The following is a 25538-nucleotide window of genomic DNA, read 5'->3' on the forward strand; positions in this document are numbered from 1 at the left end:
TGTCCAGATACATGCCCAAGAGTGGGATTGCAGGGTCATATGGAAGTTCTATGTATAGATTTCTAAGGTATCTCCAAACTGTTTTCCATAGTGGCTGTACCAGCTTACATTCCCACCAACAGTGCAGGAGGGTTCCCTTTTCTCCACAGCCCCTCCAGCACTTGTTATTTGTGGACTTATTAATGATGGCCATTCTGACTGGTGTGAGGTGGTATCTCATGGTTGTTTTGATTTGCTTGCTTGCTTGCTTTTCTTTCTTTCTTTCTTCTTTCTTTTTCTTTTTACTGAAAATCTTAATAAACACTTTTACTCTTTTTAATATCCTAAATGAGATCAAACCTTTCCTGACAGTGTTTTGGTCTTAACAAATATAAAATTTTCAGTTGGGATGAATTCTTGATTAAGAGAATCATACCAAGAGAATCTAACATGTGTTATAACAGATACAAGTAACTACATGCAGTAAAAACAGTTCTCTTTCATTCTTTATTCATTTCTTCTAAACCCTTAATATTTTGAGTTATCATCACTGGGGGGAAAAAAAAAAGAGAGAGAATATGACTTTTCTGTGCTTGAGCTTTTTCAAAGTCTGCCTTCTTGTGTGTTGTTAGAGCCAACGTAAGGATGCTGAAGGCTCTCTTTTCAGGTATTGAAACAGGTAAGAAACTATCTTTCTGAGTTAGGCTAAATGAATGTCCAAAGGTATATCATATAAAATGAAAGATTTTTGGACAATTCAGTTAAAATTCACTTAGATCTCAAGTATCTGGCCACTTAGGTTTGAAATGGTTAGCAGCTTGAAGTTTGGATTAATTAGATCAATTGAAAATAGATCCAGCCATTCACTGGAGAGAGACAGTTACCAGGCTGGGCCTAGGGATTGGCCTCCCGCACCATGCTAACCAGGCTGGGGCCACCCTAGATCTCTCATCATATTCAACACCAACACCCATCTTATCTGGGGTTTTGTAATTCATAAAATATACATACAGAGAAGTGCCTAAAACAGGTAAGTACATTTTAAAAACTATTATAAAGGGAACACATTCAAAACTATTATTCCATTTGTCGACTGAAAAAATACACAACCTGAAAGTTGTGAGTTAAGTTTTATTTGGGGCAAAATTAGGACTTAAGCCTGGGAGACAGCATCTCAGGTAGCCCCAAGAAACCACTCTGAGGCAGTGGGTGGGGGGAGCTGGGATATATAGGAGTTTTTGCAACAAAGGCAGGGAGCAGGATCAAAAGAGGCCTGGGCTTATTGAAATCATTCCTTTGATATGCACCTCCTCAGGACTCACTGGCTGTCACCCTTGGAGGTGATTGCATTCACAGAAGACTGAGACATTCTTTATCCTTAACTACAGACCAGGCTGAAATACCCCCCAAGGAGGAAAAGGGGGAAAATGAGGATATGATAAAGGTGAGGGGGAGATGCATGCAGTATACACACATTTTACAAAAGTTTGTTGCTAATCTCCTGAGGTTACTACCAGTCACAAGGAGCAGACATCACCATGAAGGATTTTAGTGTTTTTCTAGATATGAGGAGATGCAAGAATTGGGCATATAAAATTTTCTCCTAAACATATCTAACTATCTGAAGGCCTGTTCTTCCAGTTTTCCCAGATCACAGAAAGCCTCACTCCTGGTCTCCACCCTGAGCTCCACTCAGGGGTGTAGCAGGTTGGTAGCTGCAGCAGCTCATGTTCTACCCCATGTAGAGCCTGATGACAAGTGCCAAACTGCAGTTCACACATTCATTACATTCAGTGTTTTACATATGCCCACTGAGAGCTTCCCCAAACTCTCAAAGCCAAGGTTCCATGCAACTCATGTGATGACACTTAGTCCTCGTCCTTAACCCTACCAAAGCGCTTATCTCTCTCTTTCACCTTTTTGTTCAGACCTCGTCCATACCAGTGCTCACATATAAAGCTTATTAAAGACAGATTATGCCTTGTTACCACTGTATCCTAACAGCTAGGCATGGAGCAAATAACTGATAATGAACGAATGAATGAATATAAATAAATGACAAAACATTGTCTTCAAGTAGCACCAAAGATAGTTGGAGGAGAAAAACCAGTAGAACAAAAATTAAATGAAATTTGCTAAGTGTTTTGATAAGAAAAGCCCAGGAGGGGGTGAGATTCAGGAAACTGGCACTCAGTTCAACCAAAGCTTCCTGGAAATTGTGTGCTAAGCCTTAGTGGAAGAGCAGGTGTCACCACTAAGATAGCAACAAAGAAGGAGTAAAATTCAGGAAGGGAAGGAGACCTGATAGCTTGAGATGCTATTAAAAGACTAAGACACAATCTAAATCAGGGGTTCTAATCCAGACTCTGCAGATCCCGAAGGGGCCCATGGGTAGAATACAGAAAATATAGAAGGTTCATGAACTTGGATGGGAGGAAAGTATCTCTATTTTCATTAATCTATGACTGAAATTTAGCATTTTTTTGATCATGAATGTAGGTGATAAGCAATTATAATATTAATGATAACCTGTAACCTATGTCATAAGGACAAATAACGGAAAATTTCATAGCATTGTAGAGTTATTGTGGATATATTGAAATACAGTTTTCACTCACTGATAATTTGATATTGTGGCAGTAAGTAGATACACTAAAGATCTTTATATTTAATGTTTTAATAAATACTTATTAATAGGTACCCCTATTTACAATATTTTTTTTAATAGTTTGGTGCCTGTTTCTCGAAAATCTCTTTTCTTTGTTATTCTATGTATTTTACATGTTTAAATATTTAAGAGTAGGAGTTCCCTTCGTGGTTCAATGGTTAATGAACCCAACTAGGATCTATGAGGATGTGGGTTCAATCCCTGGCCCCTCTCAGTGGGTTAAGGATCTGGTGTTGCCGTGAATGATGGTGCAGGTTGCAGACATGGCTCAGATCCTGGGTTGCTATGGCTGTGATGTAGGTCAGCAGCCGTAGCTCTGATTAGCCCCCTAGCCTGGGAACTTCATATGCCGTGGATGCAGCCCTAAAAAGCCAAAAAAAAAAAAAAAAAAAAAATTTTTTTTTAAGTATTGTTGAGAAGTGATCTATAAATTTCTCTAGATTGGCAAAGTGGTCTATGACAACTAGAAGGTAAAGAACCCCTCCTCTAAAGGCTTTTTAGGGTGAGAGTCAGAGAATGGGACTAGTAAAGGGAAGAATAAATGGGAACTTTAGAGCTAGTGCCTTCACCAGATGAACCCACTCAGTCTAAGAGAAGTTCCTCCTGCATGTTGTTATTTTTCCTTTATCCCTTGCCTGGGGCTCATCCACCGCAAAGTATGATTTGCATTTAACTTTACCCAAAAAAATCAAGGCACAAACTTGTGAACTAGTTATTTCATTATACCAGGACACAGTTTAGGATTTTGAACCAAGTTACTTTTTTACAAACTACAAAGAATGAGGAACCACCTATTGAATTTTTGGAGATGACTATATGAACTATATTTGAAAGTGCATTTATGAAAATTAAATCAATTTCGTCATAATAAATTATCTTGAATTTGTTCTTCTTTCAGTTTAATTTTTTGTTGTTTTCACTTTTTTATTTTTTATACTCGATGAACTTATTACATTTATAGTTGTACAACGATCATCACAATCCAATTTTTAGGATTTCCATCCCACAACCCCAATGCATCCCTTTCAGTTTAATTTTAACTTGTGGATGCTTCATGGAAAAGGCTGATAAACTCTGCTTTTAAGTTCAAGAGTAATAGATGAACTAACGATTTGTGAGCATTTAGTAAATTCTGGGCACTGTGCTAAGCATTTGTTAAGTTCCTCAGGGTCATACAGCAGGTAAGTGATAGATCCTGCAGGTGAACCCAAGACAGTCTGAATTCCAGGTCAGAGCTCTTGCATAATTACCTCCATGGGGACTAAGACTGGGTCTCCTTGTTGTATTGTTTTTGGAGTGGCTAGCTCAGTGTTTGATAGACTTTAAGTTCACTGGCTGTTAATTTTTTTATTATACCCATCACTCCAAACAACTAACAGCACAGACATAGGCAAAATCACAATCATTCCTTCCTTCCAATAGCACTCAATACTGAACAACAACAAAATGCACAGCTATGTAGAGAAGGAGTGAGATGAGCATGTGCGTGGTGTGTGTGTGTGTGTGTGTCCCTGTGTGTGTGTTATTTATGGGAAACTCCTGTTCATCATTAAACTTCTTGTTGGCCTCCATTTATTTTTATTAGCACAGGACCTATATTTCTTCTTTAAATTATAATGTTCTAAATATTTTAATGTGAATAGACATTGGATTTTAGCCTCACTTATCATTTTTATTTTTAATTTTCACTTTGTATCTTATGCTATCCTCTCTCCACAAATTATATGGGCAAATGATAACTTGTTTATTACTTTTGTTTCAAATAGACTATCCTTCCTGGATATATTACTCACTTGTCTTTATTCTTTTCTGCCCAGTGTCCTGGCAGGAAAACTACAGCTTTTGATTTCAAAAGGCTTGCTGTTTGGTTTCCTTAGAATTCCTACCTCCACCCTCCCTCTCCCCAGGGAAATCTTACTTGAACAGTTCTGGCCGAATTACCTAAATATTTTGATATCTTCCTATTAAGCATCTACACAGGGCAATTACCTAATATGAGCATTTTATAAATAATTACATCAAATGCTTCTCAGAATTCAAATTTTAAAATGCCCAATCTCTTTTTAATACTAGCAGAATGGCTACTCAAATTGTCTCCAACAAGTTCATGATGCTTATCTTAAATTCAGGATGATTATTGATTTCCTCTTAATTTTTGTTCCATGGTTTTGACGATTCTTGACAGCCCATTCCCATGACAATATTTAGGAGGCAATATGCACAGAACAATTCAAAAACAGTTCCAGGATGTAGTCTCTATTTCCCAGGCTAGGCCTTACTTCTTGAGAGGTCAGGTGGTATTTCTCCAGTGGCTTCTTGATTCAAGCAGCATTAACTAAACCAGTGCTGTTCCCTACTCAAAGTGTGGTTCACAGAGCAGCATCTGTATCACCCGAGAGTTTAGAATTCAGCCTCCACCCTGGGCCTACTGAATCAGAATCTGCATTCTAGGCAGATGCCCAGGACGGTTTTTTTTGTTTTTGTTTTTTTTAAGGTTTAATCTAGTGCTCCTAGTGTTCCTGCTCTAAATGATTGGCAAGTAGGTATTTAGGGATACAATATTAAGATGAAATCTTCACCCACATTTGGGCTCAATGGGAAAGACTGAGGGAACTGACAAATGAGAGTATGTTTACCTTAGCCATGGGGTTACTGCCTCACCATTCCAAATCTGTCCTAATTGATCTTCATCTTCTTCTCCTCTATCCATCAGCATTATTCTGAATTCCTACAACCCATAGTTTCTAATTTGGTCAGGACAAACTCTGCATTGCTCTGCAAGTGCTGTGTGTCTGTACTTATTGTATTAGGAGTCCACTAGGAATACAGAACCAATAGGATGGAGAAACAGAACCCACATGGAATTTATTATAAGGAAGTGTCTCCTGTGATTATGGAGGCTGGCGAGTCCCCTAGGATCAGCAGGGTGAGTCGGCACACTGAAGACCCACCCTAGAAAGCTGATGGTTTTCCAGGACAAGTCTGAAGGCATGAGAATCAGGAGAGAAGATGGTTTAAGTTCCAGTGCAAAGACTGGCAGACTCAAGACTCAGGAAGAGTTAATGATTCAGTTTGAGTGCAAGGGCAGGAAAAAGCCTATGTCTCAGTTTGAAAGCAATCAAGAAGGAAGAATTCGCTCTTACTTGGGGGAGGGTCAGCTTTTTTGGTCTAGTTAGCCCTTCAACTGGTTGGGTAGGCCCACCCACATTAGGGAGGGCAATCCTCTCCACTCCGTCTACTGATTTAAACTTTAATGTCATCTAAAAACACCCATACAATAAAAGCCAGAAAATATTTGACCAAATATCTGAGCGCTCTGTGGACCCGTTGAGTTGACACATAAAATTAACCATGACACTTAACCATGTTCTCACCTCCTGGAATACCTCAATTCCACCACATACCTTTCAAGTCATAGCTCAAGCCTGTTTTCCAAGTTTTCCTAAATTCTTTTCCTTGATTTCCTCCTTGTCTCAACTACTTATCATACTCAGTCAATACCAAGTGCTAGTCTGGGCAATTTACTACCTTGTGTTTTCTACTCTTGTTTTGTTGTATTAGACTTGTCTCTATCCAACTGGTGGTGTCATAAAAGTGGGAATCTTGTTACATTTTTTACTGAAAACCTCACCATGCTCAATGCTCCTTAAATTTTGGCTAAGTGATTTAAAAATAATAATAATAATAACCAAAAAACAAAATAAATTTGTTTTCCCAGTGAAGTTCATTAAAAAACTTATCTTAGTACTTTTACTAATTAGAAGATTCTAGAATATCCTTTCTATAAAAGGTACTTGCCATTGAAATGAGCATTTTTTTGAAAATTTTACAATGATTTTTATTTTTTCCATTATAGCTCATTTACAGTATTACATGTGTACTAACTAGGACCTTCTTGGAAATAGCCATGGTGTTGAATTTTAATTGTACCATTTATTGAGTACAAAAAAGTGACACCAGATTAGTTTGTCTTAATTTAGATTCCCATAGTGACATAAGTTTGGCTGAAAACGCATTGGGATATGGTATGTTCACACATGTAGCCTACATGATCTTGAGGAGGCAGCAGTTAAATTGTAATGTCCTAAATCTACCGTTGCTGGGCTGTTGGGAGGAGGATAATGACATGACACAGGAAGACCATGGTGCTGCCCCATGAGAATGTTTATTTTCAGCTCTGAGTGCACACAGACTGTGATTCCTCTCACCCACCCAGAGGAGTTGGTTCACGTCAACAAATCACAGATTGACCCTGGTAGGGGAGATGAGACTGGGACGACACCAGCGTCTACAACTCTGAGAAGCTGGTGATGCTTCCCTGAAGACGGTCATTAGTTCTCTTGAGACCAGCTGGAGGGGAGCATGTGGAGGGACAGGCAGGAGATAAGTGAAGGGAACAGTGGGTCTCTGTCCTTAAGACCAGATTGTGATCATCAATGAGTCTCCCAGCTGGGTAGCGATGTGTGTCATCACAGCAGCAATCAGAGGTAGGCTGGCCACCTTCATTCTGGCCATGACATGGAAACATTTGCTTTCTATTCTTTAATAAACTAATTCCCAAGCCCATGCCTCTTTCCCGAGAATGTTTCCCTCTTATAAACTTTACTCTTACCTACCTAGATTGTCTACACTTAAAGGAATAAAGAGAACACTTTTCTGTTTATCATGGGGCTTGGGGAGACCTGCTCTAAAATTCACCATGCCTGTATCAAGAGTACAAATGGAAGTCTATATATTATATGCCTGAAAGTTTAAAAGTTTAAGCCAATAAGTTCTTGCATGAGATATGTCCCAACCTACATCCTTGACCTAGGAACCTAGGCCTTTAAATACAGTTCTGTCCACAACAGCAACAACTACCCTTTGTCACTATCTCATGCACAGTCTACCCTTTGGAGGATGGTTAAGACAAAGATGCCAGTACAGATCCAATACACTCAGTGTCTGATGGGTGGGGAATTTTAGGATCTCTGAAAATCAAAATCTTAGAAGTGGAGTCACAAACCCAGTGGAAAGCGACATGGCCAGGGGAGAGTTTGAGTCAAATCTTTCTGGAAAGGCCCAGAGCCGGGGATTCTTTTCCACAGGTCTAAGGGCAGTGCTGAGGCCTGGGGTGGGAGGCAGAAGAGGACTCTTGCACATTAGTACAAAACTTCTGCAACTGCACAGCAGAGAAAATGCAGCGACTACAACCGGTGGAAAACTCACATGTGTACTACTCAGGTCAGAGAGGTAAAAGTTGCAGTCTTGGGAAATTTCCACACAAACAGTCATCTGGTATTTTCAGCTGATATTGGAAAGAACTCAAGTCCTTCACACAGAGCAACTGGGACAAACTCCGTACATAAAAAGTGTCCTTGGTGTCAACTGCATAAATAAGAATTCAGGCTTTCCTGTGATATTTCCTAAAGCCCCCGAAGCAAAATGCAGACTCCCAGAACAACCAGGGTAGGATACAGAGAAAAAGATTATTGCCAGAATCTAGAGAAAGAAGAATCCAGACCATCCTAAGTCAGAAATTGCTCTTGGTTACAGATCTATGGTATGTTCATGATTCACTGAAAAACAAAATGTATATAGTTCTTTCAGAGACAGGGTTGAGTCATTCTGAATATATCCTGTTGTTATCTATATGAAGTCTTTTAGGTCATCATGTTTATAGGTAGTCATGCCAGCCCAGGAGAGCCCTTCCTATACCAGCTGAGGAGGAAGAGTTGTGTCCTCTCTTTCCATTCCTGCCTTCAGTGACTTCAGGATGGGATTGTTTGAAATTAGCATTGGTGGGAGCATTTTCTAACACCAGAGAAAGCCACGAATACTACAAATCAGGGCTGTCTTCTCCTAGAGAGCCTTCGTTATAAATTTACAAGCACACAACTGTACCTAAGCCCAAAGTGGGCAAAAATAACAGATAAGTATTTTTCTTCTTCATAATGCTAGTTTCTGAGTAGGCTACATATTTATTACACAAATAACCATAATTATATGCTTGTATCTAAACCTTATATCAAAATATATTTGTCCCCATTTTAGATTTTGTTTTCAATGATGGTGAATGAGAAATGTCAGTATTTAAAAAGCATCAGAATTATCTCCCAATTACTTTATCCCAGTATGATTTTATTTTACTTATAAAGCTTTTTTTTTTTTTTTTTATTAACCCTGCACCCATGGCATGTGGAAGTTCCTGGGCCAGGGATCAAACCCATGCCACAGCAGAGACAACTGCCAGATCCTTAACTGCTAGGCCACCAGGGAACTTCCCAATATGATTTTGAAAGGATAATTTATTGCCCAGGAAGGTAATAAAGATTAGTTCTGTGTTTAGGAAAAAGGAAAAAAAAATTATTCTGCACCTGGTCAGAAAGTGCTACTTAGCTTTTGAGAATCATCTTGCAGAGCACAAAGGCATTCTCATGTTGCTGGTCTTACTCTGGGGCTTGTTTTCTGAAACTGCCTAGAGCATCAAATCCAAAAAAACAGGTGTGTGTGCCTTTCCTATGGGAGTCTGTCATCCCTTTGGTTCCCCTCTCCTGTAAGAAATTTAAAAAGTCAAGTTTCCTCCTTCGAGTCACGCTTCAACACGCCAAGGGCGGACACGGCACACCTGCTCCACCTTCACCACCCATCACTCATCATCAGTGGGAAAGCAGGCATGGAGAGGGAAGGGCGAGGGTGATCATCAGCCACCTGAAGAACTGGGCACAGCCTCCTCGGTCGTTTTCTGTGTCTGAAGGCATAAAGTTACAAAATTTGGAAAAGTCAGAACTGCAGGGCAAACTAGCTGCATAAGCCCTTTACTGGGAATAGGAATGGAAAAGAGTGTTTACAGTTTGTCAGCTCCCAGCACAGTTTGGAGAATACTAAACACAGGTGCCATTACTCCAGCCTTGTTCTGATTTATTTGCAACATCTGTGGAGAAAACCACAGACTAGAAAGAAATTACCTTGACAACTTCTTTTACCCAAAGAGCTGTTGTAATTTCTCAATGTTCTGGTCTATATGCGTCCCAAAAACACATTTGTGGAGTTGAATTGGAAAGTTTCTCATTTGAATTGACTATAAGAGTTCTGACCTGGCTGGAGTTAATTTGTCTACTGGAAAGTAAATAATTTGCTTTCTAATGAAATTTTAAAGAACAAGTATCTTCTTTGGAGTAAGCACTATAGTATAGACACCCATCAATTTACTGTGGCAGGATTAATGATGGCCCCCAAAGAGGTCCACATCCTAATCTCCAGAACTTGTGAACACGTGATGTTACATGGCTGAAGGGACTTTACAGGCGTGACTAACTTAAAGATCTTGAGATGGGGAGAGTGTTCTGAATTACCCAGGTGGGCCCAATGCAGTTACAAGAGTCTTATAAGAGGAAGAGAAGGGAATCACAGAGAGTCAATGTTGTCCTGCTGAAGACGCAGCAAGGGGTCTGGAGCCAAGAAGTAGGAGTAGTTTCTGCAAGCTGGAAAAAAGCAGAGAGATGCATTCTCCCCTAGAGCCTCCAGAAGGAATACACACCCGCTGACACCTTAACTTCAGCCCTGTGGGAGACAATTTGGACTTCAGACCTCCAGAACTGTAAGAAAATACATTTGTGCTGTTTTAAATCACTAATTTGTTATAGCATAGGTAGGAAACTAAGATATTTACAAAGTAAAATTATTAATATTTTTACAAAATAAAAGCTAAAAATCTGTTCAAGTTTTAGGGGGGAAATTGCATCTGAAGTCCACAAATGTCAGACCATGTGATTATGTTTTCCTGCACGCTGGTACTTATCATAATTACATGCAAATAACTATCCAGATTTTATACCCAAGGTACTTGTGTTTCAACAACAGTTTTTATTTAAAGGCTAAAGGATGATTTTTAGACTTGGGGAAAAGCATACAATAGCATCAGTAGAGAGATGCATATTTAAAATACTAACGCATTCAACACTGCTGAAGCAGACAGGTTTTTGATGAGTTAGACCTCACATTCTGCGGAAATGGAGTTTGGTGGATGTGTGTGCAGTTAGCTGGAAGGATAGTAGGAAGGAAAAAAACCCATTGTTAGGAATTCTCATGGTGGCTCAGTGGAAACAAAGCTGACTAGTATCCATGAGAACACAGGATCTATCCCTGGCCTCCCTCGGCGGGTTGAGGATCTGGCGTCACAGTGATGTAGGCTGGTAGCTACCAATCTGATTCAACCCCTAGCCTGGGAACTTTCATATGCTACAAGTACTGCCCCCCTACAAAAAACAAACAAACAAAAAAAACATTTTAAGAGTGCTAAGACTTCTGTTTGATTTCCTACCACAAAAAAAAAAAAGGGAGGTGCCAAGGTTTGTTGGGGGAGGGTGGTAACCCCACATTCACTCACTTCTAAATACTGGGAGTGAAGCTGATAAGGCACTGGCAGAACAATGTCTTTAGGAAACCAAGTAAATGAGGCACAATCCAACAAATGGGCCATAAGCCCAGAAAAGAATGCAGATTTTTAACCAGTTTTTCTCAAATCTAAGAAACCATAAAACATCCACCACCCCCCAGCCACCGCCCACACACACAAAAAAAAATCTGAGGAAGAGGCCTGCCTTGGAGAGTAGCCTGGGTGAAGCTTACTGTTGTTTTTATACGGTGAATGGATATGGATCCACTGAGTGAATGAGAAAGGAACAGTCAAGGTGGTGATTTCAGTTTGGAAAAAAGCATCTCTGATATTCACTCAGTGTGAAATAAGCAGAAATAAGATGGCAGAATCTTAGCTGTTGGATCACTGTTTCTGAAGTCTGCTACGTTGGTGGGGATTTGAGGAAACTATTCAGATTTGGGGGTGAAGAAGCGCAATTCCTGATCCATCAGTTTTTTTACTCAGCAAACAGAGGGGTTTGTAAAGGTCTCTGGATGTAAGTCTCAGAGCTGCGTGATGAGCCAAGAACAACAGCAAATAGGTCCTGAACCTATTTGCACCTGAGGTGGAGTTGATGCATGAGACTCTTAGAAAAGCAGTACTTGCTGGCAGTTTTCCAATGAATACCAAAAGCTAGAAAGTAATGCCTGAATAAGATGATCATGTCCTGATGCCTTTTCTCTTTGAGGGGCTGCGTTAATTTTCTCTCTGGCAACTCAGTTGCTCTCAACATACTAATTTTACTTGGCAGCAGTGACCAGGAGTTTCTAAGCCCTACCTCCATGACTACCTAGATGGCCTTGCTTTTAAAAATCGTGTAGGGAAAGAGCATGCACCCTGCCACTGTCCTCTTTCTGCTTCCCCAATCACATTGTTACAGCTGCTCAATTTAGATCCCAGATCAGAGTTTGTAAACTGTAAATCTGTTGTAAATCTGTTTGTTTCACAGATCCCTTTAAAAAATCTAATAAAGACGTACCACCCTCCCATTCGACCCAAATAGGAGACTGTATATATGCACATAATTATACACCAAAGCCATGTATATCTTGCAGGAGTTCATGAACCCCTGAAAGTCCACTTAGGGAAACCCATGTAAAAAAGCCTTTGCCCTAAAGGATTGTTTCACCTTGTCTTAGGGTTGCCAAGAACTTTAAAAAGAGAGAGAAGGAGTGCAACGATGCATGTGCCTTTTTTTGTAGACAGCTTGGATAGTTCCACGAGCTGTTGAAGAGTCGAAAAGCAAATAAACGTCAACAGTTCTGAATCCCAACATTGTTTAATGACAACCTTCCCATGTTTGCCAACTTGCTGCTTAACAACAATCCTGTTGACACTGTGTGAAAAGCTTTCCAGGTCCTCCCAGGTAAATAACCCACTCCTACCAATCACCTGGCCACCCAACTGAACTCTTTAATACACACAGAATTCATGAAGATGAGTCATGCTCTTTGCCAAATGTACCTTGACATAGCATAGATTTTACTTCTCCATGAGCTCTTTTCATATACTAATCCCAGTAAAGATAATTATAAGAAGGTGTCAATTTTAAGAGAAACTCTGACTAAAATGAAATGTATTAAGTTTCCATATTGGTGAAAACTATAAATGCCTAACTTTGGAAGCATTGCAGTTCCAACTGCACTAATGTTTAGCATGTGACTTTTTGGACAGGTATAAAGTTTTTTTTTTTTTTTTTTTTTTTTTTTTTTTTTTAGCTTATTTGCTGCTATGGTTAAGTCTCATCAATTTATGCGAAATTCAGTGATGTGTTACTGGGGAACAGGGAAGTAAAATTGATGAAAATCCTAGCATTCATCAATTCATTATAAACAAATGGTAGAAGTGGTAGATTTCATGAGGAAGAAAAAGAACTAGTAAGAGTCAAGGGAAGCAGAACTTCTGAAGTAGAAAAAACAATTGTGGAATGGACTGCAGATAAACAGCATTGTGCCCTTGCTAGCTCCACCACAAAAGTAACTTGATCACTCTCAGTACAACCTGGCAAGATGCCTTAGGCAGGAGAAGAGAACTAACTCAAGCAGGCAGGGGGTGGGGCATGGAATTTGTTAGACTGGCTAACCAAGCCCTTCCCTAACAGCCAAGAAGGAAATGGATTACCTGTGGCTGTGACTAAGGAACCTATGGCCAACAAGACCAGTTGCCTGCATAGAATTCTGCCAAGAAGTATAAGAATAGCTTCAGCCTTCACAGTGGTTTTACTTAAGCTTGGAAGCAGGTGGGAATATCTGGGGAGAAAAGTCAAGGCAATTTTAACTTAAAACTGTAGAGGAAGATTGAGAAAAGATATCCCCAAATCAGAAGTGATTAAGTTGCTAGAAACCACCTTTAATGCTAGAGGTCAGATTGAAGATAGATAGATCAGCTAAGTCAGGGTTCCTGGCATAAAATAAGAGGAGCCCGGGGAATGGAATTGTAGCATAATGAAACTCTTGAGGACAGGCATGGTAGATATAATTTAATCCCCCTTCACTGCCACATTTTACATATGAGGGTGTTCACAGAGCATCTGTGTCACTATATGACTTAACTAAGGTCCTAGAGTTACTGGCAAAGCTAATAAGCACCAAACTCCCTGAGGACTAGTTCAGGGACCCTGGAAATGAAGAATGGATATATATGCAAGAGGTACTACAATGGATAAACCAATTGGAGATTAATAACAACTGAAGAGGTTAAGAGGCATCAAATTTAACTAGGTGTTAGCATGATCTAGAATGAATGTTAGTGCTTTAGTTCTTCAGCTTCTTGGGTTAGGATTCTTATTTTAAAAATACATTCTCTAATCACTCTGTAACTATGCAGAAAACCAAAAACAATAGTTAATAGTGAGGGGGTTTTACCACTACAAATGTCAAGAAAATGACATGATCTATACTGTTCCTCCTATTTTAGTAGAAAGTTCTTAGAAATGTCATTCATCAATTTGTCCATATCATGAATGATTTAAAATGAAGACTTCTAATTATTTCTAGCTATAAACTGAGAACAAATTTTAAGTTAGGCAACATTATTAAATTCTAATATTTCACATGGACTTTATCTAAGGAGCTGAAGGTCTAAAAACCTGCAGTAAAAAAGGACACCATGACTTTATTAATAGTGTTTTAAAACTGTAGTAGAACCTTTTCCAAAGAGTTATAATATCACACAAAAATAGGGAAAAAAATAATATCACCACAAAATAGGGAAAAGACTTCTAGGAAGTCTTCTGTAGTTGATTAAGGAATTTCATCTAAGGAATTTATTTTTATTATTATTTTTTACCAAATTAGGAAAAAGTGACCTGTCTACAGGTAGCCAAAAATCCATTCTATACACTCAAAATTCACTTTAAATAATCCCAGATGTTATTTCCTTGAAATGTGTGGTAGCAAAACCACTTCACTAAATTATTGTTTTGGTGCTCTGGATTTAGAAAGAGTGATTAAAATGTACTTTTTAAAAAATTGGATCTTAAGAAAAAGACAAAAAAAAAAAAAAAGCTAAGTTTAAGATTCTTCATCTTTTTAGGACCACACCCAAAGCATATCAGGCTAGGGGTCAAATCAGAGCTGTAGCTGCCAGCCTATGCCACAGCCACAGCGGTGCAAGATCCATGCCACGTCTCCAACCTACATCACAGCTCTCAGTAATGCTGGATCCTTTACCCACTGAGCAATACTGGGGATTGAATTTGTGTTCCATGGACACTAGTCAGATTCATTTCCACTGAGCCACAATGAGAACCTCTTACACTTAGCTTTAAATCAGAGTTCTCATTGTGGCTCAGTGGCTTAAGGTTCTGAGGATGTGGGTTTGATTCCTGGCCTTGCTCAACAGGTAAAGGATCCAGCATTGCCTCCGGCTGTGGCATAGGTCACAGATCCAAATATGGTGTTGCAGTGGCATAGGCCTCAGCTGCAGCTCCAATTTGACCCCTGGCCTGGGAATTTCCATATGTCACAGGGGTGGCCCTAAAAAGAAAAATATTGTCATGCTAATACATGGTTATAGTTTGGTGCTCTTTACACTAACTTGTAGTTTCAGTTATAATTTATCTACAATTGTTTTGTCTTAGCCTCAGCTTAAAACACAACTTGGCCATCTGATGGGGTGGGGGAGGGGGCAAGGACACAGTTGATTTCCCGGAGCCCAAAAGTTAAATCCTCTATCAACTGACTCCAAAGAGAATGTATGAAAGAGATGAACCCTGCCTTTTTTATTTTTACAACTTTCTTAGTATAAGAATTTACTTAAATTTTATGAGTATGTAGGTATTTCAATAATGAAAATAAACTAGATAAAGATAAGCCAGTGGTAACACATGAAAGCATTTAGACATAAAGAAGGAAATATCAAAAGTTTGGACTCCTTTGAGGAGGAATATGGTAAATAGCAAGTGCTAAACCAGTATCACTGGTATTATTATTAAACACCAAAGCCCATGGGGTAAAACCTTATCCATACACTAACCTCAGATGGAACATACAGAAATATTGGTGGACTCTCCATAAGCTATAAACCCAAAACTGCAGGAGTATTTTCAGAGAAAAGCACAGTATACTCTATCACTTATCTTTTAGTATTGTGACTAGAATATTCTATGGAGTTTGAAATGGGAAGCATAAAAAGGTTGTATTGTGGTGTTAAGGATGATGACAGTGGCTATTTAAGGACCAGGCCTTGTTTCTTAGGTATAAAAAAGCAACAGCAATAACCAAGCATGTGCTGATTTGATTCTGCCAGGATTTAGGAATAAACTGATAAAGTTCCAAGCAGAGTGACTCTGCATATCCCTCCCATCTCTGAGAAACTGCCATGGCAAAGTTTCTTAATTATATTTCCAGTTGAATTATCAGAAAGTGTTAATCAGAGCACTAGCTTACCCTTCAGAGAACTTCCATATTACTCATGGTATTTAGACAATTCTAATTCCAAAACAACGTAGAGAAACAAGGAAAGAATCAGAGTTCACCTTCAGTCACTGGTTCTTGGAACTTACTTGAGCCAAACTCCACATGCCAACACCTACCTTTTCTTTCGTTCCTTTAAATTAATCTGTGTTAATCCTTTGATCTTAAACAGATTGAGTCTTTCAAAACTAATACAAATATTTAGGATTTTTGTTTAATTTGGATATTGAGTTTTTGTAAATGTTCTATCCTACACATTATAGGCTCTTTTGGTTCTTCTCTTCTCGTGCCCATGGCAGCTGCAGCTCCTGTACTCCTTGCTGTCATGAACCTTGATGGCAAATGGTCTAACTGCATATATTCCCACTGTACCAGTGGGTTGAAAGAAAAGGGCATAGATACTCAGAACTGAAAGCGTACACTTTAACAGAAGTCTCCATGATTTTTAGGTATTAATAACCTTAACATCTTATTCAGGTAACCAAATGAATACAAACTATTATAATTCCATTTTTTAAAAAGTTATTTTATTATTTTTAATTTTTAAGATTTTTTTTTGGTCTTTTTAGGGCCACACCCGTGGCATATGGAGGTTCCCAGGATAGGGGTCACATCTGAGCTATAGTTGCTGGCCTACACCACAGCAAAAGCAAGGAGGGATCCAAGCAGCATCTGCGACCTACACCATAGCTCACAGCAACGCTGGATCCTTAACCAACCCACTGAGCCAGGGATTGAACCTGTGTACTCATGGATACTAGTCAGATTCTCTTCTGAGCCATGACAGGAACTCCTAGAATCTTTTTTAAATGAATTATAGTTGATTTGCAATGTTGTGTTAAATTTCTGGTGTATAGCAAAGTGATTCAGTTATACATCTATGTATCCTTTTTCATATTCTTTTCCATTATAGTTTATCACAAGATGTTGAATATAGTTCCCTGTGCTATACATTATGACCTTGCTGTTTATTTTCTATACAGTAGTTTTTCTGCTAATTCCAAACTCTTAATTCATCTCTCCCCCCCACCTTCCCCTTTGGTAACCATAAATTTGTTTTCTATGTCTGTGAGTCTGTTTCTATTTTGTATATAAGTTCATTTGTATATTTCGGATTGCACATATAAGTGGTATCACATATTTGTCTTTGTCTTCACTTACTATGATAACAATATTGTATGATGATATATAGTATCTTATAATCACAAAAATGAAGTATTCCAAATTCACAATACACAACATCCATGAAGAATATTATTTTTCAAAAGGAGAGAATAAAGAGCTTCTATTTGATCTCTAATAAAGCAAGATACATATAATCTTAACCATCACTTTTGTGATGTTTTGTGATTAAGAAGACAATGATTGGAGTTCCCGTCGTGATGCAGTGGAAACAGATCCAACTAGGAACCATGAGGTTGCAGGTTTGATACCTGGCCTCGCTCGGTGGGTTAAGGATCCAGCATTGCCTTGAGCTGTGGTGTAGGTCGTAGACTCAGCTTGGATCTGGCGTTGCTGTGGCTCTGGCAGAGGCCGGTGGCAACAGCTCTGATTAGACCCCCTATCCTGGGAACCTGCATATGCTGCAGGTGTGGCACTGAAAAAAAAAAAAAAAGAAAGAAAAAAGAAATGCTTTAGGGAACATGTCTTATGAAAAATCAAAATTCTGTTTTATACTTATTTACAAAAGTCCTTTGGGCTAGCCAAGAAAGGTCAATTGGAAGAGTGGTAGCCCTGAGTTCAGTATTTTACTTATTCATTCTTTCATTCAGTGCTCAATAAACAGAGCAGTTGAAAGGGGAAGAATTTCCTTTCCCTTTCTCAGCCTTCAACTTGTAAATCTAAGACTAGTCACTGAAAAATTTTAGGTGCTCACTTACCTAGACAAACATTTATATAAACACACATGTGTAGGCATGGGTGTGTGTGCTTACGCTGTTGGTGGTATTAGGGATGTTTTGTAGGGATGTTTTTATAGGGAGGTGGTAAAAAGGGTAGGCAGAGGGTGAAACTGATACCTATATAAGCTAGGAGCATTTGGCCAATTCCTTTGAAATATGGCCAACTCCAGATATGTTCACTAGTTCACTCATTCATTGGTTCTTACTTTGATTTATTTAATCTCTATTTCCTTTAAGTATTTACTGAGAACTAATTATATTCCAAGCAATACCCTCATCAGTTATTTTCTGTACAAAATAGCAAGCTAGAAAATATTGTAATTCTGTGAAGTAACTCAAGTACATCTATGTTTGCTTCACTAATATCAAAAGGGTAACGTATTAAAAAAAAAAACTGAGTACTAACACAAAAATGCTATCTAAATTAGGTATTCACCTGGGGGGGGTCTCATTAGTCTTTAATTAAGTCAGTGAATAAATTGTAGCAAATAGAAGGAACAAGCTTCTAGGCAGTGGGGGGAAAAAAAGCAAACCATGAAAGGGAATACAATGAATAGGGTAATTTATCTACCTTTACATTGAATCTGTATCTAAAATCAGGCCTGTCTTCTTACACACCTTTCCTTTGTCTCCATGAAAATGACAGGATTTTTAATGAAGTTACGAATCTCTGTTCCTATCCAAACTGGGAACTCATGACTTAAATATACATCTTGGCAGCTGACGAATACTTCCAAAGGAAATTTTGATGAGTTTTCTCTTGTGAAGTCAATTCTCTTTAAGAAACCAGAATTATGCTTTATGGGTTAGTATATAACAAAATAACTTGATAGAAAAAAATAAATCTTTTCTCCAGAGATGACTTGATTCTTCCTCTGTGAAAAGTAGGCTATAGAGTGATATTCCTGCTCCTTGTTCCCTGAATTTTATTTAGGCGGCTATGATGGTATCTGAGCTTGCATGGGCACCTTTCCCACCTATATCCCAGTCCATTACTACTGGCCTATCCCAGGCATCAATTGAGGTGTGCCATCATTTTTTATTTAAATAGAGTAGATTTGTTTTTTTTGTTTTGTTTTTTTTTTTGTTCTTTTCTGCCATTTCTTGGGCCACTTCCATGGCATATGGAGGTTCCCAGGCTAGGGGTCTAATCCAAGCTGTAGCCGCCGGCCTATGCCAGAGCCACAGCAATGCGAGATCCGAGCCGCGTCTGCAACCTACACCACAGCTCACGGCAACACTGGATCCTTAACCCACTGAGCAAGGCCAGGGATCAAACCCGCAACCTCATGGTTCCTAGTCGGATTTGTTAACCACTGCGCCACGATGGGAACTCCTAAATAGAGTAGATTTGAACCTTACCCCACAAGTGATGGGAGCTGCACATTTCTCATGGTTGTCAAAAAAAATATTCTGTCAGGGGACAGGAGAAGCGGGTAAGAATGGTGTATGCTTTCCTGGCTAACTCTGGCTCGCAACTACTTCTAAATTTGAGATGGACTATGATGCTTTCCCAGGAACTGTGTCTGTATGGTACCACATCACCTCGAAGGCAGAATACAATACTTTCTCCTTGATTTCTCCCCTAAACAAGCACACTAGTTATGTGAACATGTAGAACATTTTATTAAAGCTTTGGGGAAAACAAGGGAATTTATGTAATAAGCTTTATAATGCCTCTTATGCAAAGCTTTCCTCATTTTATTATGCAAGGCAGTTATACTCTCCACACTTGTGTAACCAAAGACACATCAGTGTGCCAGCCTAAACAGTAGGCTATTTACTCCTGCTCTTTGCTTTTAACAGCACCACAGAGATTCATTGAGAGTCTAGATTTTCCTTTATTTGGGGCCCCTCCATTAGACCCTTCAGAGAAGGGAACAGCATTGATTGATTTCTACTCATAAGATGTCACTCTACATCTGAGCCAAAGTCGCTGTAGTTGGCATTTAAATCCCCATTTTCTTTTTCTCCATATACTACATGGTCCTTGGTAATACAGGGTTCATTTATCTTGCCACAGGATCACAGGCAAAGGCCTCTCCATATTGACTGGTTTGAGGACCAGCCATGTGTTGTCCATAATCTCAAGATCCAAACTCTTACTGGTCATGCTAAGACACTCTGATGAAGGAAGGGAAAGAAAGAGAGCATCTTGAGTACCTAGTCTATGGCCAGCATAGCAGCTCTACATCCAAAAGGACTGAGAAAATAGGTACTAGTACTTCTGGTCCTATAGACAAGCAGGTTGAGATCAGAGGAAATAATAATAAATGGGTATTGGAGGCAGGGCCAGGGACTGGGCCCAGATCTTCCTGACAGCAAAGCTATGTGCCCTTTCATCCTAGTGCAGAGCTAGGAGAAAAACATGTTAAGCTGTATTTGATAGGATTTGATGCCCCCACCCTCACCCCTAGGAAACTTTTGTTTCTTTCTCAAACAGCTTCTCAGATTCTCCCAGCAGGTGATAAGGTTTCATTATACACAGCCCAGGGGCAGATAGCCCAATGAGTCCAAAAGAGCCCTTCCTGATGCCAAGAGAGAAATTCAGGCTGAAATTTCAGGGGTCAATAAGTAACTACTAAGTTAAGAGAGATCCTAAAGTCAATTGGTAAATTGTATATTTGAAATAAGATGAAAAGTAAAATTTTGGATTGATACTAGGTTTGAAGGAGGTGAGAGGAGACAAAAGGAATGATCTGGTGGTAGATGTGTACACACATGATTTATATAAAAGTGGATGCAGACACAGCAAGTAGACTGGCTGCCTTTAGAAAACCCCTTAACCAAGAATGGAGAAATAGAGCATTGTAGCTACCTTACTGTGTGTGTGTGTGTGGGGGGGTGTATCATAAAAATGATTAAAAAGGTATATTTTAAGTGTATAATCCAGTAACATTGTTGCAGAACCATCACCACTAGCAGCCAGAACTTTTATCATCCCACACCGAAACTCCATACCCATTAAATAGTAACTTCCCATTCTCCCACACTTCAGCTCTAGGTCACCACAATTCTATTTCTTTTGCCTCTGTGAATTAGACTATTCTATGTAGCAGCATGCAGGTGGAATCATACAATATTTGTCCTTTTGCGTCATGCTTGTCTTCAAGGTCTGCCCTACTATTTTGATTAAGCTCCTAAGTGTAGCTCTCTGTTGCCACTGAACAGTGGCAACAACTTCTCCAGGGTGAAACGCTTGCATTGATCTTGTCCGGGGATATCTACGATAGGGAAACTTGATTAAAGCAAGAATAATGTCCATTTTCATAAACACTGGCACTTAAGCAGATCAGCAAAATTCAAAGTGACAGAAGGAGAGCTCGATGCATTTGGCATATGTATTTGGCAATATTTCGACAATGAGATGAACATCAAACTTAAACTTCTATTTATTTAGGAAAGTTTACCGAGTTCATGCTGTATTAGAGATATGGAGAGAATGAGATAAATATCCTGTCCTCAATAAAAAACAATGTGGAAATTGTGTTTCGTTTATACCTATCTTAAGCCATCATTATGAACATGACTCTTAAATAGTATATACAATAAGGTAACTAAAAGGTTACTGTTGCTCTCAATAAATATTATTCATAGAGAAGGAAGTCATTCCTTCTAAGGAGGTGGCATTGTGGCTTAATGTAGTGGACAGTGTATTAAGAATAATAAGGCAAAACAATGCTTAGAAATCAGTCAACAAAACAAACCAGACTGCTATAAAAAGTTAAAATGCTATATCTCAATTCAAAGACATACCTTTTTTTTCCTTTGACATCTCAAAAATTGAAAGGCATCTTACAATCTATAGATGGAATTGGGTAAAATGAATAAAGTAAAAAGTGTCTTCTGAGGTTGTTTGCCTTTCTTTTAAGGGAAGTTTTGTTTGATTTTTTGGTGTGTGTATGTGTGTGCTTACTTTTTTGGGGGGCCGCACCCACAGCATGTAGAAGTTCCTGTGCCAGGGCTCGAACCAGAGCTGATGCAATGACAATGCCGGATTCTTAACCTGCTGCCACTTTGGGAACTCCTATGTGCTTATAAGAACTTATTTGAATCTTCCATTATCTAGTGTTGAGAATTAAATGAGCTTGGAATTTAAATGGTGCAAACTCTGATGCTTATTTTCTATTCTTTGTTCTGACCATCACTGGGGACAGTGAAAGCTGAAACAGAAGCAAGGTCCGGAATTGATGACATGTAACCTAAGCCTTCTCTGTGGAAGAATCTGGAACATATCTACCTATGTTTGAATCTTGCCTCACCCACTTACCTAGGTGTGTGAGTGGACACTTAAACCTCTCTGTGCCTCAGTTCCTCCAGTGGTGAATAATATTATCTACCTCATAGCATCATAAGGGTTAAGTGAGTTTAATGTAAGTAAAGCACCTAGAATAGTGCCTGGCACATACCAACGACTCTCCACTCTTAGCTGGTAACCACTGAGTCTTGCTTCCTTGGTGATTTCTCTAGCTCATGTGTCTACAACCTTTAGATTATCTAAAGGTATCTCGAAACTAACAGGTCTACAGAAGAACTCAAATTTTTGACCTTCATCACATTGTGTCTCCAACTTTCTTAAACCGCCCTTTAGGTCTATCACACCCATGGCCAAGCTTTCAGCAAAAGCCTGTCAGTTCAACCTACAAGAGGTATCCAAATTTGACCATTTCTCATGATCTCCACTGCACTTACCATGGGTGCAAACAAACAACTCTTTCTTAAACAATTGGAGAAGCATCCCACTGATTTCTTGGCTCCCATCCTCCCTTCCTTCCTATATTTCATCCAGAATCGTTCCTTTAAATTGTGACCTTTTATCATGTTACTCCTTTGCTGAAGACCCTCTAATCATATTTCATCTCACTCAGAGTAAAGCTTAAATCCTGGCACAGCTTTTCAGGTGACATCTTATCTGGCCCCACTACCCTGTGTATCACCTCTTTCTCTCTCCCCTCTGCTCCAACCTCTGATTTCTTCAGATAGCTCGCATGCTATTCTGCTCCTTCAAGGCTCTTTTCACAAATATCAGGATGGCTTGTGCTCCTCCTTTCCTTCAGGTCTCTTATCTAATAATAGGCCTTCCTTCCCTGTCCACCACATGGAAACAGCATCCATTTCCCTCCTCACCGTATACTTTTTGCCACTTCACTTTACTTTTCTTCCTTACACTAATCACCACCTGATATATTATCTATTTGTCTTTCTCCTTGAGATCAGAGGTTTTTCCATTCAGGCTGTACCCCAAGGGCCTAGAACAGTATTTGGCAAATCATAGGGGCTCCATAAACATTGAATAAATTAATGAAATTGTGTCATTGTCTAAGGATGACTTCTTGGGACCCTCATTTGAGTGACTGGATGTCCCACTTCAAATGGATTTGCGTTTGCATGCATTTTATGGGTCTGTGAAATATTTTAAGATTGAGTTAAAAGGGTTTTTTTTTTTTTTTCCTTTTTTCCTATTTTCCTCTGGAGATTTGGACACTCTTCCTCTTACTCGCTTGTTCAGAGCCAATCAATGTCACCCTTTAGTCTGCCAAAGTGGTTGCTGAGTGACGAGGCATTTCATCCCTGGGGAAGCTTAAAGTATCGCTGGTGCAGTTGCTGCTGGCTATGAGTGAAAATCTGTGCTTGATCAACCAAGATCCCTAGTAGGGAGCACAGGCAAGGGAAGTTCAGACTCTGGGTCACCTCAGAGGTTCTTTCAAGCCTTCCCTTCAATACCCATGCAGATTTTTAGTGCTTATGAAACCAAGGCACCCCAGAGAGTTTGCTATGTAGTCTAATACACTGAAGGATCCCTACTGAGCTTCAACCACAGCTCTGCAGAGAGATCTGGGTCTCTCTGATGACTAAGCTCATCATATTCATTTATAACTTAAATTCTAATAAAATATTATTGAACCAAGAGAAATATCCCTTGTGGATTTCACTGTTATAGCTGGAGCAGTAAAGAATTAGGCTTTTTCTCATTAAAATGACTTTTCTTTTCATGCCATAGAGCCAATATAATGATTGTTTAGCAATGCAGTGGCTTTACTCTGCTTGGCTACTGTAACATGATAACAAAGACTAAGTGATTTTAATAAGAGACATTTATTTCTCACAGTTCTGGAGGCTGGGTAGTCCAAGATCAAGGTACGCGCACAGAATTAGTTCCTGGTAAGAGCCAGCTTTTGACTGTGTGCTCACATGGCCTTTCCTCTGAGCATCTTCCTGGAAAGACAGAGGGACTGAGAGAGAGAGCTCTTGTCTTTTCTTAAAAGGGCACTAATCTCATCAGGAGGGTCCCACACCTATGACCAAATTTAAGCCCAACTACCTACCAAAGGCCCCACCTCCAAATACCATCACATTGAAGACTGAGGCTTCAGTATGGGACACTCAGCCCAAAACAGTGATTAAAAATTTTGAAATCAGAGTGACCTGGATTTAAATCTTGACTGAGATCATTTCATTAGAGTTCATTTAGGTAAGTTACCCAACTTTTCTAAGCCTCTATGCTTTTAAAATCTGTGCAATGGACAGTCTGCTACTTCACTGAAGTCTTACTAGCAATCTAGCAAATCATAACTATAGATCAAGTGTTTAGATGATGACTGTCATTTTTATCTTTTAAATCCCTCCCTTTACCTTATATAAATCCTTGAAAATGCTCAGAAAAGTATTCTACTTATAAAGAAATATGACAGTTTTATTTCTGACTGATTAAAATGTAAAATGCATTATCCCCTCTCACAATAGAAAATGGCTTTATAGGTTCTTAAGCTCTTATTTTAAGGTGCCAATTTTCATATTACATAGGAAATGTATCAAGTATTATTTTAAAAACATAAAAGGAAATAAAGTATTATTTTGCAAAAACTTTATACTTTATTATAGCTTATTTTTAATCAATATAAAAATAGAAAGTAAATGTCTCTGATAAATATATATACATTCTTTATACATTTTTATTTGTGTAAAGAATCTAGCTAAGTTCTTAGCATATTTGTAGATGTTAAGACATGTTTAACTTCCCTAACTTCTCCAATATCTACCTAAACTTTAACATAACTTAAGCTTTATGGAAAAACCTGGGACAAAAATGTTAGCATTCTAATCTTTTACATATTAGTTTCCATTTTAAACATTTCTAATATTATAACTTTTTTCATCTGCTTGACCTCCACAATTTCTAGTGTAGATAGTAAGAGCTGTGAGTACCTACATTCTATTGCCCAGAGTGATGCTTTTAAATTGTTAATCAGTTAGGTTTTTGTTTTTGTTTTGGATAAAATGTTCACTGTCAGATTCAGTCATTTATTAATTAAGCCCAAATTTATTAAGAGCCTGCTGTGTACCAGGCACTACACTCACTAGGCAGTGGGTATATTGAGGTGAGGTGAATAAGAGGTAAGGTCTCTCATGGAGGCAGATTAAATTCTAATGTAGAATGACAGATAATAAACAACCAACACAATTTTGGATTTTCAAGAGTCCTAGAGGAGGCCAAAGAATAGTCAACAAAGGCAGTTATACATTCTTTTAGATAGTGGGAAGCATCCCAAATGTAGTGCCATCTGAACTGAAACCTGAAATTTGAAGTAACTGGTCAGGTAAAAAAAAAAAAGAAGAGCAATGCATAGAGAAGAGAGAGCAAACCCAAGGCTCCCAAGGCTGATAAGAGTTTAGCA

The 25538-nt window shown here is 38.9% G+C and overlaps 1 long non-coding RNA gene across 1 annotated transcript; it reads left to right on the forward strand.

Annotated features, from left to right (window-relative positions):
- LOC110257136 lies at positions 3044-25474 on the forward strand. Its single transcript, XR_002339379.1, has 3 exons — positions 3044-10226; positions 12185-12411; positions 22020-25474. It is a non-coding gene; the product is annotated as an uncharacterized LOC110257136 (long non-coding RNA).

Source organism: Sus scrofa, chromosome 15, assembly GCF_000003025.6.
Source record: "Sus scrofa isolate TJ Tabasco breed Duroc chromosome 15, Sscrofa11.1, whole genome shotgun sequence".
Taxonomy (NCBI): Eukaryota; Metazoa; Chordata; class Mammalia; order Artiodactyla; family Suidae; genus Sus; species Sus scrofa.